General features: G+C 34.7%; 1 protein-coding gene, 1 long non-coding RNA gene and 1 pseudogene across 3 annotated transcripts in view; 1 reads left to right on the top strand and 2 right to left on the bottom strand.

The window, feature by feature from the left end:
• The window catches only part of HAPLN1 (hyaluronan and proteoglycan link protein 1), an 81,338-nt gene that overhangs the window by 13,366 nt on the left and 51,672 nt on the right, over positions 1-16,300 (top strand). The window lies entirely within an intron of this gene.
• On the bottom strand, positions 4,470-4,565 carry LOC129037650 (U6 spliceosomal RNA; annotated as a pseudogene).
• The window catches only part of LOC134739593 (uncharacterized), a 73,668-nt gene continuing 72,778 nt past the window's right edge, over positions 15,411-16,300 (bottom strand). The window contains exon 7 of the long non-coding RNA XR_010126408.1: positions 15,411-15,952. This is a non-coding gene — a long non-coding RNA (uncharacterized LOC134739593). The remainder of the gene's footprint in view (positions 15,953-16,300) is intronic.

The raw sequence follows: 16,300 nt of genomic DNA, 5'->3' as shown, positions 1-16,300 counted from the left end.
CTGTGTGAGATGGTGTCTCATCGTAGTTTTGATTTGCATTTCTGTAATGACCAGTGATATTGAGCTTTTATAACATGTGTTTGTTGGCCACATGTATGACTTCTTCGGAAAAGTCTGTTGACGTCCTTTGCCCACTTTTAAATGGGATTGTTTTTCTCTTTTTTCTCTTGTAAATTTGCTTAAGTTCTTACAGATGTATAGTTTGCAAACATTTTCTCCCATTCTGTAGGTTGTTTACTCTGTTGACAGTTTATTTTGCTGTGCAGAAGCTCTTAAGTTTAATTGGATCCCATTTGTCAAATTTTGCTTTTGTTGTGATTGCTTTTGGTGTCTTTGTCATGATATCTTTGCCCGTTCCTGTTTCCAGGATGATATTGCCTCGATTATCTTCCAGGGTTTTTACAGTTTTTAGTTTTACATTAAAGTCTTTAATTAATCTTGAGTTGATTTTTGTATATGGCTTAAGGAAGAGATCCAGCTTCAATCTTCTGCATATCGCTAGCCAGTAATCCCAGCACCACTTATTGTATAGGGAGTCTTTTCCCCATTGCTTGTTTTTATCAGTTTTGTCAAAGATCAGATGGTCATAGGTGAGTGGTCTTGTTTGGGGACTTTCTATTCTGTTCCACTGGGCTATGTGCCTGTTTTTGTACCAATACTATGCTGTTTTGGTTACTGCAGCCCTGTAGTATAGTTTGAAGGTGGGCAGTGTGATGCTTCCAGCTTTCTTCCTTTTCCTTAGGACTGCCTTGGCTATTTGGGCTCTTTTGTGGTTCCATATGAATTTTAAAATAGTTTTTTCTAGTTCTGTGAAGAATGTCACTGGTAGTTTGATAGGAATAGCATTGAATTTATAAATTGCTTTGGGCAGTGTGGTCATTTTAATGATACTGATCCTTCGTATCCATAAGCATGTGAGGGATATTTTTCCATTTGTTTGTGTATTCTCTGATTTCTTTGAGCAGTGTCTTGTAATTCTCACTGTAGAAATCTTTCACCTCCCTGGTTAGCCATATTCCTAGGTACTTTATTCTTTCTGTTGCAATTTTGAATGGGATTGTGTTCCTGATTTGGCTCTTGGCTTGGCTCCTTGTGGTGTATAGGAATGCTAGTGATTTTTGTATGTTTACTTTGCATCCCGAAACTTTGCTGAAGTTATCAGCTCAAGGAGCTTTTGAGCCAGGATTATAGGGTTTTCTAGATATAGAATCATGTCGTCTGCAAACAGAGATAATTTGACTTCCTCTCTTCCTATTTGGATTCCCTGTATTTCTTTCTCCTGCCTGATTGCTATGGCTAGGACGTCCAATACTATGTTAAATAAAAGTGGTGAGAGAGGGCATCCTTGTTTTGTGCTGGTTTTCAAAGGGAATGCTTCCAGCTTTTGCCCATTCAATATAATGTTGGCTGTGGGTTTGTTATAGATGATTCTTACTATTTTGAGGTATGTTCCCTCAATACCTAGTTTATTGAGAGTTTTTAACATGAAGCGATGTTGACATTTATTGAAAGCCTTTTCTGCATCTATTGAGATGCAGATGTCTTTAGTTCTGTTTATATGATGAATCACATTTATTGATTTGTGTATGTTGAACCAACCTTAAATGGTGGGGATAAAGCCTACTTGAACATGATGGATTAGCTTTTCATGTGCTGCTAGATTCAGTTTTCAAGTATTTTGTTAGGGATTATTGCATCAATGTTCACCGAGGATATTGGCTTGAAGTTTTTTGATGTTGTTGTTGTGTCTGTCATGTTTTGATATCAGGATGATGCTGGCATCATAGAATGAGTTGAGGAGGAGTCCCTCCTTCTTGATTTTTTGGAATGGTACAAGCTCTTTCTTGTACATCTGGTGGAATTTTGCTGTGAATCCATTTGGCCCTGGGCTTTTTTTTTTTTTTTCTTTCTGGTTGGTAGGCTATTTATTACTGATTCAATTTCAGTGCTTATTTTTGGTCTTTTTCAGGGAATCAGTTTCTTCCAGGTTTAGTTCTAGCAGGGTGCATGTTTCCAGAAATTTATCCATCTTTTCTAGGTTTCCTAGTTTGTGGGCATAGAGGTGTTCACAGTAATTTCTGATGGTTGTTTTTATTAATATTTCTATGGGGTCAGTGGTAACATCCTCTTTGTCATTTCTAATTATGTTTATTTGGATATTCTCTCCTTTCTTTTTTATTACCCTAGCTAGCAGTCTATCTATCTTATTAATTTTTTCGAAAAACCAACTCCTGGATTTGTTGATCTTTTGAGTGTTTTTCTGTGTTTCAGTTTCCTTCCATTTAGCTCTTATTTTGATTGTTTTTTGCCTTCTGCTAGCTTTGGGGTTGATTTATTCTTGCTTCCCTAATTCTTTCAGTTGTGATGTTAGTCATTAATCTGGAATCTTTCTGACTTTTTGATGTGAGAAATTAGTACTATGACTTTCCCCCTTAACACTGCCTTAGCTGTGTCCCAGAAATTCTGGTATGTTATGTCTTTGTTGTCATTAGTTTCAAAGAACTTAATGATTTCTGCCTTTTATGCATTATTTACCCAAAAGTCATTCAGGAGCATGTTGTTTAATTTCCATGTAATTGCATGGTTTTGAGCAATTTTCTTTCTTTCTTTCTTTCTTTTTTCTTTTTTTGTGACATTTCACTCTTGTCACCCAGGCTGGAGTGTAATGGTGCGATCTTGGCTCACTGCAATCTCCACCTCCCAGGTTCAAGTGATTCTCCTGCTTCAGCCTCTTGAGTAGCTGGGATTACAGGCACGTGCCACCATGCCCAGCTAATTTTTGTATTTTTAGCAGAGACAGGGTTTTACCATGTTGGCCAGGCTGGTCTCAAACTCCTGACCTCACGTAATCCACCTGCCTCAGCCTCCCAAAGTGCTGGGATTACAGACGTGAGCCACTGCACCTGGCCAAACAATTTTCTTAGTCTTGACTTCTTTATTTATTGCAGTATTGTCTGAGAGTGTGTTTGGTATGATTTTGGTTCTTTTGCATTTGCTGAGCATTGTTTTATGTCTAATTATTGGCTGAGTTTTAGAATGTGCCATCTGTTGATGAGAAAAAAATGTATATTCTGTTGTTTTTGGATGGACAGTTCTGTAGAGGTCTGTCAGATCCGTTTGGTCCAATGTTGAGTTCAGGTCCAAAATATCTTTGTTAATTTTCTGCCTTGATGATCTGTCTAACACTGTCAGTGGAATGCTGAACTGTCCCACTATTACTATGTTGGTGTCTTATGTCTCTTTGCAGGTCTCTAAGAATTTGCTTTATGAATCTGGGTGCTCCTATGTTGGGTGCATATAAATTTAGGATAGTCAGGTCTTCTTGGTGAATTGAACACCTTATTATTATGTAATGCCCTTCTTTTTTAGTTTCTGATCTTTGTTAGTTTAAAGTCTGTTGGTCCGAAATTACGATTGCAGCTCCTGCTTTTTTCTGTTTTCCATTTGCTTGGTAGATTTTCTTCCATCCCCTTATTTTGAGCTTATGGGTGTCATTACGTGTGAGGTATCTCTCTTGAAGGCAGCATACCACTGGGTCTTGCTTTTTAATCTAGTTTGCCACTCTGTGCATTTTAAGTGAGAAATTTATCCCATTTACATTCAAGGTTTGTATTGACACATGTGGATTTGATCCTGTCATGTTGTTAGCTGGTTATTATCCTGACTTGTTTGTGTGGTTGCTTTATAGTGTCACTTGCCTGTGACACTATATTTAAGTGTGCTTTTGTATTAGCTAGCAGCAGTCTTTCCTTGCCATACTTAGTGCTCCATTCAAGATCTCTTGTAAGACAGGTCTGGTGGTAATGAACTCCCTAAACATTTGCATATCTGAAAAGGATCTTATTTCTTCTTCACTTAGGAAGCTTAGTTCGGCTGGACATAAAATTCTTGGTTGAAGATTTTTTTTTGAGACTGTTGAATATAGGCCCCCAATCTCTTCTGGCTTGTAAGGTTTCTGCTGAGAGGTCTGCTGTTAGTATGATGGGCTTCCCTTTTCTAGGTGACCTGCCGTTTCTCTCTAGTTGCCTTTAACATTCTTTTTTTTATTTTAATCTTCCAAAATCTGATGATTATGTGTCTTTAGGATGTTCTTTTTGTGTAGAAACTTGCTGGTGTTCTCTGTATTTCCTGAAGTCAACTATGGCCTCTCTGGGTCTTTCCCAAAACTTGCCAGAGAGGCCAACAGTCAATTTCAGGAAATACAGAGAACCCCTGCTAGATTCTAGGAAGATATCCTGAAATCTGCTTTCCAAGTTGTTGGCTTTCTCCCTGTCCCTTTCAGGAATGCCAATGATTTGTAGATTTAGTTTTTTTACATAATCTCATACTTCTTGGAAGTTTTCTTCATTCTTCTTCATTCTTTTTTCTTTTTAAGTCCTCATAAGTCTGACTGTCTTATTTCAGAGAGCCAGTATTCAAGTTCTAAGATTTTTCCCTCAGCTTGGTCTATCATGCTGATAATACTTATGAAAAATATGGAACACTTTACTAATTTGTGTGTCATCCTTGTGCAGGGGCCATGCTAATCATTCCAATTTTAGTGTGTGTGCTACTTAAGCAAGCACAGAAATTAGACATTAAAGTAGAGAATTTTAAAAAAGAACTGGAAACTACAAAAAATTCATTCAAATGGAAATCCTAGAACTAAAAACAATGTAATAACTAAAATTAAAAACTCAATACATGAGTTTAGGACAGTTTAGAAACATTGAGGAGATGTTTAGTAAACTGGAAAATAGGTCTGACAAAAGTAACCAGGCTAAAATCGGAGAGAAAAATGAAACTTCCAGGAGCAGGGAGCAGTGGTCGTAAATGGCATGTGAGATATAGAAATAGACATCTCAGAAGGAGTAAACGCAAATGGGGCAGAAAAAATATTTTAGAAATAATGTCTGTGGCTGTCCAACAAGTCACAAATTCAGGAAGCACTATAATGCCCCAACAGGATAAACACCAAAAAGTAAAACACCCACACCCAGGCATGGCATAAGAAAATTGCTGGAGGCCAGATATGGTGGCTCACACCTGTAATCCCAGCACTTTGAAAGGCTGAAGCAGGCATATCTCTTGAGGTCAAGAGTTCAAGACCAGCCTGGCCAACATGGCAAAACCCCATCTCTACTAAAAATGCAAAAATTAGCCAAGTGTGGTGGTGCATGCCTGTAGTCCCAGCTATTTGGGAGGCTGAGGTGGAGTCTTCAGTGAGTTGAAATTTCTCCACTGCACTCCAGCCTGGGCAACAGGGTGAGATTGTCTCAAAAAAAAAAAAAAAAAGAAAACTGTTGGGGAAAAAAAAAGAGGGCATATTGAAAGCTTCCAGAAACAAAAGGCACTAGACAGACTAACGAGTAAGAAAATCAGCTAGTTGGAAAATTTCCTTTTCTTTCCACTTTAAGAAATGCCAAAAATCAGTGGGTTGGCTTGACTATGTTCTGGGTAACCCTTATCTTCATGGCCTGCTTTCTCTGAGAGACCAAACCCTTCAAGCCTAGAGGGATTATCAGCGTGCCTACCTCCCTGAAGATGCTGCACTGAGATAAATTTTGGTGGGGACTCAGTTCCTGCAGTCTTTTGTAGATGCTCTACAGTCTTATTGCTAACAAGACAAAATTCTGGAAGCAGTTTGAGATGTTCATATCCATCTTTATCACTATCTAATGTAATTTTAAATTATAAAAAGAAAAATGATGACTGAAAAGTTTATAATTTATACAGGATATTTGACAATGTTATATCTATTTTTTTAAGCCATGAAAGGCAGGCCAAAGTAAAAGCCAAATTTATCACAAAGATTCCAGTCATTAAAATCTCTCAGGATATCTAACTTCTCTTCCCAAACATTTATGCAGTTCTACTCCTCTAATTCTGAGCTCACACAGTTCTCTCAAGCAGGAATCCCTTATCATTTCATCCCACCCACCTGAAACATGGCTCATGCTCGCATCATTCATGTAACACTTCCTCCCGGTAACCTTGCATTGTGCCACTAGCTGGAATTAGTCACTCCTTTCTCATTTCTCTCTTAATATTTTATTTGTACCTCAATTACTTCATATAGGTGTTTTGTTTTGTTTTGTTTTGTTTTGTCGAAGTTTCACTCTGTCCGCCCAAGGTGGAGAGCAGTGGAGCGATCTCGGCTCACCGCAACCTCTGTCTCCCGGGTTCAAGCAATTCTCCCGCCTCAGCCTCCCAAGCAGCTGGGACCACTGCATCTGGCTAATTTTTTGTATTTTTAGTAGAGACGGGGTTTCATCGTGTTGGCCAGGCTGGTCTTGATCTCCCGACCTCGAGTGCTCCACCCGCCTCCCAAAGTGCTGGAATTACTGGCGTGAGCCACCGTGCCCCACCTCATATACTTTTTCATGTGTTGAATATAATCAACTGTTGAAATGTCTTTTATTTATTTGTAGTCTCTTTGTTAATGGGTTGTTTTATCCATCTTTACATCCTTCAAAATTCTGAGCTGAAAGGTCAGATTTAAAACTGTAGAGATCAAAGGACCAAATGTGTTCCAAATACCCCACCTACTCTCAAATCCCCTGTGTAATACAATAGGCAGATGTTTGTTGATCTGCCTAAACACCTGCGGTAGAGAAAGCACTGTGTATTTCACAGGGCAATTCATTTCACTTTTAGATGACTTATTAGGAAATTCTTCCTGACAGTGTGAAAAATTTGATTTCTAAACTTCCACCCACTTGGTCCAGTTTTGCCTTGTGAAGCTACACGAAATAAGTTTAATAGCTTTTCCATATTTGGGCCGTTTATTTCTAAATGCAAAGCATTATGTTTTTCCTGCAAAATTTTGTTATTTTGGTCACATCGTTCCAAATTTTGCAGATGGTTCTATTCTAGCTCTCAAGTCACATTGCAATTAGTCTAGTATTAGCTTTACAACCCATATACAGGCTTTGAGCCTTGAAACTATAAGACTAAAAGGAAAACTTTCATTTATATTAACATCACTTGAAAGTAAACCTCTTGACTGATAGTGTAACAGAATTACAGAAATTAATAAGATAATGTCTGGAAAGCTCTCCTTTTATTAAACTAATAGCTAGTGCACCAGAGATATGGAAAATAAATGTTAATGCAGAGTTGAAAAACTTTATTTTGAAAATAGAAGGCATTAATCATCTGCACTCTTTTATTGTGTCCTTATTTCATTACATATGGTTACCCTTTCAAATTAATTTTCAGAGAGCAGAATGAGAGGAGCTTTGTGCCATCATTGACTATCTGCACCCTTAAACTGATAGATCATAGCAAAAATTGAAACCTAGTTTAGTCTAATAGTCATTATGAATGGTAGTACATTAGCTGCCCAAAAGTTAAAAAAAGAATAGTTTGAAAGGAGAGTTTGAGACACAAACATTTAAAAGAAAATACCAATTTACTGTAATTGGTATAAAGCAAAATGTGACCTTAATTTATATTACTATATATTCTTGGCAAATTTTTCTCCTCGTTTGCAAAATTTTCTCGTTTCTCTATTCCTCCTTGCCTGCACCAGGATGACGGTGTCCATGGTGAGGATGAGAGGTGAACAGTATGTGACTTCTGCATAATAATATTCTAAATTTTGAATGGTGATGGATATTGCTATATGTCAGTAACTGTCACCTCAAACTGATGGGTGGGAAAACGGTCCTTCAGGCATGACACGTTGGCAATAATTGGAAATCCATGCTTTTCTCTTTAAAAAAAAAGTCTTTATTTGTATGCAGTATCAGAGTAGATACATGTAATTTTTGCTGTGGTGGTGGTGGTGGTTGTCTTTTTTTTTTTTTTTTTTTTTGAGACGGAGTCTCACTCTGTCACCCAGGCTGGAGTGCAGTGGTGCAATCTCAGCTCACTGCAACCTCCACCTCCCGGGTTAAAGCGATTCTCTTGCCTCAGTCTCCTGAGTAACTGGGACTACAGGCATGAGCCACCATGCCCAGCTGATTTTTGTATTTTTAGTAGAGACGGGTTTTCACCATGTTGGCCAGGATGGTCTCCATCTCCCGACCTCGTGATCTGCCCGCCTCGGCCTCCCACAGTGCTGAGATTACAGGTGTGAAGGTGTAGTTTTTAAATAAAACAATTGTTTCAGTTTACCAGCAGGAAGCATTTTGGTACTCTGCTTTTAATGTTAAAGTAGAAGTGTAGTTTGCTTCATGCTCCTATTGTTATCAATAGTATAATTGGTTGTTAAGCTTATTATCAGAAACTATGGAACAGGATTGATTTAATATTCAATATATCAGAAATCAGGTATTTATTTGTTTACACATTTCATTTATGTAGCAGAATGTTTCCATGAATCACAAATCTGAATTTTTGGCATATTGGTGAACAGGACAGGAAAATTAGATCTGAATGGGTGGTAAAACATTTTTTATCATCTGGGCTCTGATACACAATTGGAAAAACATGTAAGCATACATAAAATGCCTTATAGTATATTGACTATGGAGCTTAGATCTTAACATAATTATATTCATGCTCTGGGGAACATTTACACCTTTTGATTAAAGACCTCTCAATAGCAGAGCAGCTTTCTAACTAGCCTGCAAGATTTCTGCTAGAAGCAAAACAGTAGCATCCTGGGCCTTGGTGATTTACAATCTGAACTGTACATTTCCTTCTTAAGGACACCTTTGCTGGAAGGCGTCATTCAGAGTGAGCAGCCACTATGTACGTTGCCCTAACAAAGTAGAGTCACTGTATAGTTTTAACAAACATTTTGGACACATTTGAGAAAAATAATCTCCTTCAATAGTTGTTTGATGGTAAAGTACACTGAATTTAATATTTTATGTTTGGCTATTTACATTTTCAAATCCTCTTCATTTCATGTACCCTTTGAATGACAAAGCTCACTTTTTTATGGCCTTAGCACCTTTTTTTCACCAGTGGTTAATAATTTATACACAACAGTGAATTTGATGTTAAATATCTTATATACTAAATGGGAATTAAAAACATATTTAACAAGTTTTATAAAAATTTAAAATAGCATAGTCTCTGCTAAAAATAGTGTATTTCTACCTAATCGAGAGATGCTGCTCTTTAAATAGAATTGAGTATCATGTATAAGATACTATATCAGAAAAATTTTGGAGAAACCAAATTTTGAACTGCTGATGAAGTTCAAATTCATTTCACTTATTTTAGAGATTGTACTATGGGGTCAAGTAGACCTGAATTTAAATTCCAATTAAGATTTTTACTGTGTATCAGTTCTGCACCTTGTGCAAATTACTTGAGCCCTGAGTTTTATTATCCATTATAAAATAGAATTTTTGATAATATTTGCCTCATAGTGTTTGTAGTCAAGATACTACCAAGATAATATATGTAAAGCACCATAGAAAGTAATGAACAATTGGTAGCTACTTACATTATTTTCATAAACTACTACTAGGGGAACTATAGGTGGATTTCTTATCATAATAATGGCAGAAGAGTTCATTAAAGAAAACACTGATAGATTTAGTTCCATAAATGCTCATTAATTCTAGACATAAAAACTATAAATCAAAATACAGGGAAATGTTTTAACATATGCCACAGAAAAAGAAGCAGTATCTTTAATATGCAAAGAATTTTTAAAAATCGATAGCAGATTTTTTACAAGAGTACCACGAAAATTCAAAGAGGAAAGTATACTCCTTACAAAGCAGGAAAAGAAAAGAAACAAATAACATACAATGGAGCTCCAGTATGTCTGGCAGCAGACTTCTCAGTGGAAACCTGAGATGCTGGGAGAAGTAGATAGCCACAGACATAGAATGAAGTTGGACCCTCCCTCACATCATAAACAAAAATTCATTCAAAATAGATTGAAGACTAAATATAAGAACTAAAACTACAAAACTTTTGAAGACAACATAGGTGTAAATATTAATGACCTTTGATTAAGCAGTGGTTTCCTAGATGTGATACCGAAAGCCAAGCAACCAAAGTGATATTAATGAATGAGGCCTCATTAATACTTTAAAGGACAATATCAAGAAAATAAAAACACATCCCAAAAGATTGGAAGAAAAATATTTGCAAATCAGATGCTAGTGTATATCCAGAATATATAAAAAATTCTAATTCAACAATTAAAAAATAAACAGCCCAATTAAAAAATGGACAAAAGATCGGAATAGACATTTCTCCCAAAGAGATGTACAAATGGCCAATTAGCACATCAAAAGACAGTCAACATCATTAATCATTACGGAAATACAAGTCATACCCCAAATGAGATATCACTTCATACCCACTAGGATGGCTATAATGAAAAAGGCAGACAATAATAAGTGTCAATGAGGATGTGGAGAGTGGAGAAATTGGAACCCTCATGCATGGTTGCATGAACGTAAAACAGTGCAGTGCTTTGGAAAACAGTTTGGGAGTTTCTCAAAGAGTTCAACATATAGTTACCATATTCCATTGCTAGGTAGATAATGCCCAGAATTCAAAAAATATGTTCATACAAAAACTTGTGCATGGATGTTAATAGCAGCACTATTCATTAAAGCCCAAAAGTGGAAATAACCCAATTGTCCATCAACTAATGAATGGATAAATAAAACATGGTACCTATATAGATGAAATGGAATAGTATTCACTCATAAAAAGAATGAAGTACTGATACTGGCTACAGAATGAACACTGAAAACATTATGCTAAGTGAAAGAAGCCAGGCATAAAAGGACTGCAAATTATATGATCTCGGGAGGCTGATGCGGAAGAATCGCTTGAACCCGGGAGGCAGAGGTTGCAGTGAGCCGAGATCGCGCCATTGCACTCCAGCCTGGGTGACAAGAGTGAGACTCCATCTCAAAAATATATATATAATGAATTACATTGATTTTCTAATGTAAAGAAAACCTTAAATTTCTGGGATAAACCCCATTTTGTATTAATCCATTTTATATCTTTTTGGATTAGATTTGCAATTTTGTTAAATTTTTTTAAATTTATGTTTGTGAAGGGTAATTGATTTGTAATCTACTTTTCTTGAAATGTTTTTGTCAGATTTTGGTACTGAAATAATGCTAGCCTCAAAATAAATTGGGAAATATTCTCTCCTCTTCAATTTAATCTAAGAGTTTGTGTAAAGTTGATATTATTTCTTCTTTAAATGTTTGGCGAAATTCCCTGGTGAAGTCACCCAGGCCTGGAATTGGTTCTGTTTATTTGTTTGTTCATTTTTGTTGTTTTTCATGGGAATTTTTTAACTAAAAATTTGACTTTTTAAAAATAGATATAGGGCATTTGGTCTATTTGTTTCTTGTGTGAGTATTGGCAATTTTTATCTTTCAAAGAATTTCACCATTTCATTTAATTCACTGAATTTATTAAAACAAAGTTTCATAATATTTTCTTGTTTATTTCTATAGAATTGATAGAGATATTATCTCTTTCATTCATTATATTGATAATTCATGTCTTTTATATTTTATCGGATTAGCTTGTATAGAGATTTATGAATTATATTGATCTTTTCAAAGAACCATCTTTTGTTTTTACTTATTTTACTCTGATATTATTATTTTTTTCTTCTGCTTACATTGGGTTTCATATGCTCTTCTTTTTCTAGTTTCTTAATGTGGAATCTGAAGTCATTGATTTGAAACTTTTCTTCTCTAATGTGCTTAGGGGAATACTTTTTAAACTAAGTACTGCTTCACTGCATCCCAGAGATTTTGATATGCTATGTTTTAATTTTTATTCAGTTTAAAATAATTTTAATAGCCCTTTTGATTTTTTCACTGACCCTTGGGTTATTTAAAATTTTTGTGCTTTAGTTTCCAAATAGACAGTATTCTGCATATCTTTTTGTTATTGATTTCTACCTTAATTCTATACTTAGGGAATATATTTTGCCTCACGTAAATCCTTTTACATTTATTGAAAATTGTCTTATGACCCACAATATAGTTTATCTTAGTAAGTGGTTGGTATGCATTTGAAAAGAATGTGTATTTGCTCTTGTTGAGTAGAACATTCTATAAATATCTATTAGGTGAGGTTGGTTTACAGTATTCAAGTCTTCTATGTATTTTCTGATTTTTCTGCCTACTTGTTCCATCAATTGTTGATAAAGAGATGCTCTAATCTTTTACAATTCTATCTTATTTTGCTTCAAGTATTTTGAACCTCTGTTATTAGAAGAATACATTTTTAATGTTGTAATGTTCTCCTGATAATTGGACACTTTATCATTATGAAATTGCTCTCATTTCCCCTGCTGATATTTTTTATTCTGAAATCTATTTTGTCTGATTTTAATACAGTGTCTCTATCTCCCTTTTGGTTAGTGTTAGCATATTATGTATTTTCCCATCCTTTTACTTGTCATATATTCTTGTCTTTCTTATTTAGATTGAGTATCTTAAAAACATATAGTGGTTCTTTTAAATCCAATCTGACAATCTCTGCCTTTCAATGGAGGTTTATAGATGATTTACCCTTAATTAAAATATTGATATGCTTGGCTCTGAATCCACTATCTTGTTAATTTTTCTATTTGTCTCTTCTGTTCTTCATTCTCTTCTCTCTTCCTATCTTCTTTTGAAATAATTTGAATATTTTCCAAAAATTCCACTCTGTCTCCTTTGTTGGTTTATTAGCTATGAGTCTTTGTTTACATTTTTACTGGCTGCTTTAGGTTTTATAGTATGTACCTTAACTTTTCACAGTCTACTTTCAGGTGATATTTTACTACAGTAGTCCTGCTCATATCTGCAATTTTATTTTCTTTGGCTTCAGTTACCAACAGTCAATGACAGTCAGAAAAGAGGTGAGTATAGTAAAACAAAATATTTTGAGAGAGAGAGGCCATACTCATATAACTTTTATGATAGTATATAGTTATAATTGTTCTATTTTATTATTGTTAATTTCTTACTGTGCTTAATTTATAAATTAAATTTTATCATAGATATGTGTGTAAAGGAAAAAACACAGTATATGTAAGATTTGGTACTATCCACAGTTTCAAACATCCACTGGGTGTCTTAGAATGTATCCCTTGAAGATAAGGGGGACTACTATACTTCATGTAAAGTATTAATATAAGAACCTTACAATGACATATTTCTATACCCCTAGACATGGTCTTTGTACAAATGTTGTCATGCAGTTGTCATGCATTTTTCTTCTAAATATAAAACCCCACCATACATTCATATCATTTTTACCTTAAGGTTTCAATTATCTTTGAAAAACATTTACATAATGAGAAAAATGTGCTTACTTATAGTTAGTATAGTCAGTGCTCTTCATTCTTTGCATAAATGCAGTTTACCAACTGTTACCATTTTTCTTCTGCATGAAGAAGTTTCTTAAATATTTATTGCTGTGTAGGCCATTGATGAATTATTTTTAGCTTTGTAGGTCTAACAAAGTCTTTATTTGCCTTTGTTTATGAGACATATTTTTGCAGAGTAAAGAATTCTAGGTGGACAGTTTTCTTTCAGTACTTTAAAGATCTCATTCCACAGTCTTCTTGCTTGCTTTGTCTCAGACAAGAAATCAGCCTTCATCTTTACTTTTATTCATCTGTGAATAATGGGTCTTTTTCTTCCTTTCTTTCAGATTTTCTCTTTACCACTGGTTTTAAGCAGTTTCATTATTGAGGGTTTTGGTTTAATTTTCTGCATGTTTCTTGTGCTAGAATATTTGCTGAAATTCTTAGGTCTGTAAGTTTGTAATTTTTATCAAATTTGAAATTTTTCAGTCATTACTTCTTCAAATTTTTTTCTGCCCCTTCTGTGTTTTGGAGACTCCAATTACATAAGTTTTGGCCACTTAAGTTGTCCCACAGTTTAGTGATGCCCTTTTCCTTTTTAGTTTTCAGTCATTTTTCCTCTCCCTGCTTCATTTTGGACAGTTTTGATTATTGCAACATCTTCACCTTCACTCATCTTTTATTCTGAATTGTTTAACCTGCCATTAATCCCATTCAATTTTTTTTTATCTTAGACAATGTCATTTTCATCTCTAAATGTTTTATATAGGCTGGTTGTAAATGTCTTTTTCATGCCTCTATGTAACATATTCAATAATTCTTCTAGCTTCTTGAACATTTGAAATATAGATATAATAGCATTTTAATGTTCTCATCTACTGTTTCTATCATCTGTATCTACTATCATTTTTATAATTTCTGGATCTGCCCATTGACTAAGTTTTCTCTTTATTATTATTATTATTATTATTGGTATGCCCTGCTTCTTTGCAAGCCCAGTAGCTTTCTGTTGGATTCCATATGTTTTAAATTTTACCTTGTTTAATTACGGCTGGATACTACTTATTCCTACAAATATTACTATACATTGTTCAGAGATATGGTTAAGGTACTTAGAAACAGTTTGATTCTTTCAGGTCACTCTTTTAAATTTTGTTAGGTAGTCCTAGAGCTGTCTTAAGTTTGGTATTACTTTTCCCTCCACTAGTGAGTAAAGATTCTTCTTAAGATTTTAAATCTTCTCCAAGAATTATGAGGCTTTTAGACTGCCTGTTGGAAACAGGTGCTATTGCCAGTGCTGGGTGAAGACTAATCCTTTAGGATCATTTTTTCCTTAGACTTGGACAGATTTCTCACACATATGCACTGGTCAGTCCTCAACTGAATATTCCAGGAGAAAACTCTAAACATCCCAAGTTAACTCTGTGTCACTCTCTCCTTTCCTCTCATTTCTATTATTCTGCCTTGCAACCTCTAGGAACTGTCAATTTTCAGAACTCTTGGCTCTCATCGCCTCAGGTCAAGTTTTTGAACAGGCTCCAGGTAGGTTCCTTTTTCCTGTACTGTATGAAAACTTTCTTTAGGCAATAAACTGGGACAATTATATGACTCACCTCATTTGTTTTCTATTAATCAGAAGTTACTGTTGTTTGCCCGATGTCCAATATCTTGAGTGTCTGTTTTTTTTCTGTAGTTTGTCCATTATCTTTTTAGTTGTTTGAGACAGAAGGGTAAATACTGCTCCTCTTACTTCATCTTGATCAGAAACAGAAGTCCTAGGTGGTTTTATTTTCATAGTTTTGCTTTTCTTCATTTTTCTAGTTTCTCTAAAACAATACATGCATGCATATAAAACTTAATAAAAATATGCGACATATTAATAAAATACTCAGGATAGTATTAAAGGACTAGATTTGGTAATTGATCATAATAATATTCCTGAATATATAATAGTTACATAAATAGTTTTCAATGTCTTTAACAATATTGAAATTATGTCAGTTTTTTTTCCCTAAGGAAGAGAAAATCAGGGGTGCACCAATTCATAAATTAGCAGATAAAAATGGAAATGCCTTATCTGAAAAGAAAAATATGTGACTCTTTAAATATATAAAACCCATTTAATAAACCACAGCATGTTACAATGAAATCTGTGAAAATAGAATTAACATATCTCCACATATAAATTACCCCAAATCTTACTTATTCTAGATTCCAACATATTTCTCAAAGAATTGTTCATAAAACCTTTTAGTTCCCATTTACAGATGTTTCTCCCATGACCAAACAGCTAATTCTGTGCCACTTCAAATAACATCTTACACTTTCCCCAATCTCAGAAATTCATCACACTACTAAAAAACCTGTTTCTACATCTGTAACTTTGGCTTTTATGATCGCCTTGGGTGGCTCATTTTTCCTGGAATTTTCAAAGCCCAGATTATAAAACAATCTTTCTGAAAAAGGTATCAGAAATTAACTATTTTTTGCTTTGGTTGTTTGATGGGGGGAAACAGTCTAGGGTATTTTCAGAATTTAACATTGTCCTTTGCATTATATCCAGCACAAACAGATATGACAGAGGAGTACTGATGCCAGGAATGTGTCCCACGTAGCCTTCCTATTTAAGTAAACTGAAGATTGCTTCCTCAATTAGTTGAAACTTCTGGGTGGTCTTCTAGAAAATAGCTCTTTGAAGAAAGCAGTGCACTAATAATACTGTAAATGTAAAATAACATTAGTTCTTTAGCTTTGAAGCTAAGAAAGAATGAATAGCAATTAGATATTTTGTTTATTCATATACAATTTCCTGTCTGACCTTTCAGAAGGAAAAATTCTATATAAATCCAATGAAAAAATTTTAAGTTTATATATTTGGGTTTAGAATTAGCCATTAATTTGGGGCATGTGTGTGTAAGCTATCTGATTTGTTTACTTTTATAGGTGCATGCACACACACACAACCTTCTATAGTAAAATCACTGTATAATAAATTTTAAATATCTGGGGGTACGTAGTAAATTAAAAAATCTCTCCCTTTCTGAGAAAATTGGCCATTATTTAGCC

The sequence above is a fragment of the Pongo pygmaeus genome, chromosome 4, assembly GCF_028885625.2.
Source record: "Pongo pygmaeus isolate AG05252 chromosome 4, NHGRI_mPonPyg2-v2.0_pri, whole genome shotgun sequence".
Taxonomy (NCBI): domain Eukaryota; kingdom Metazoa; phylum Chordata; class Mammalia; order Primates; family Hominidae; genus Pongo; species Pongo pygmaeus.
This window is presented reverse-complemented; position numbering and strand designations above follow the sequence as displayed.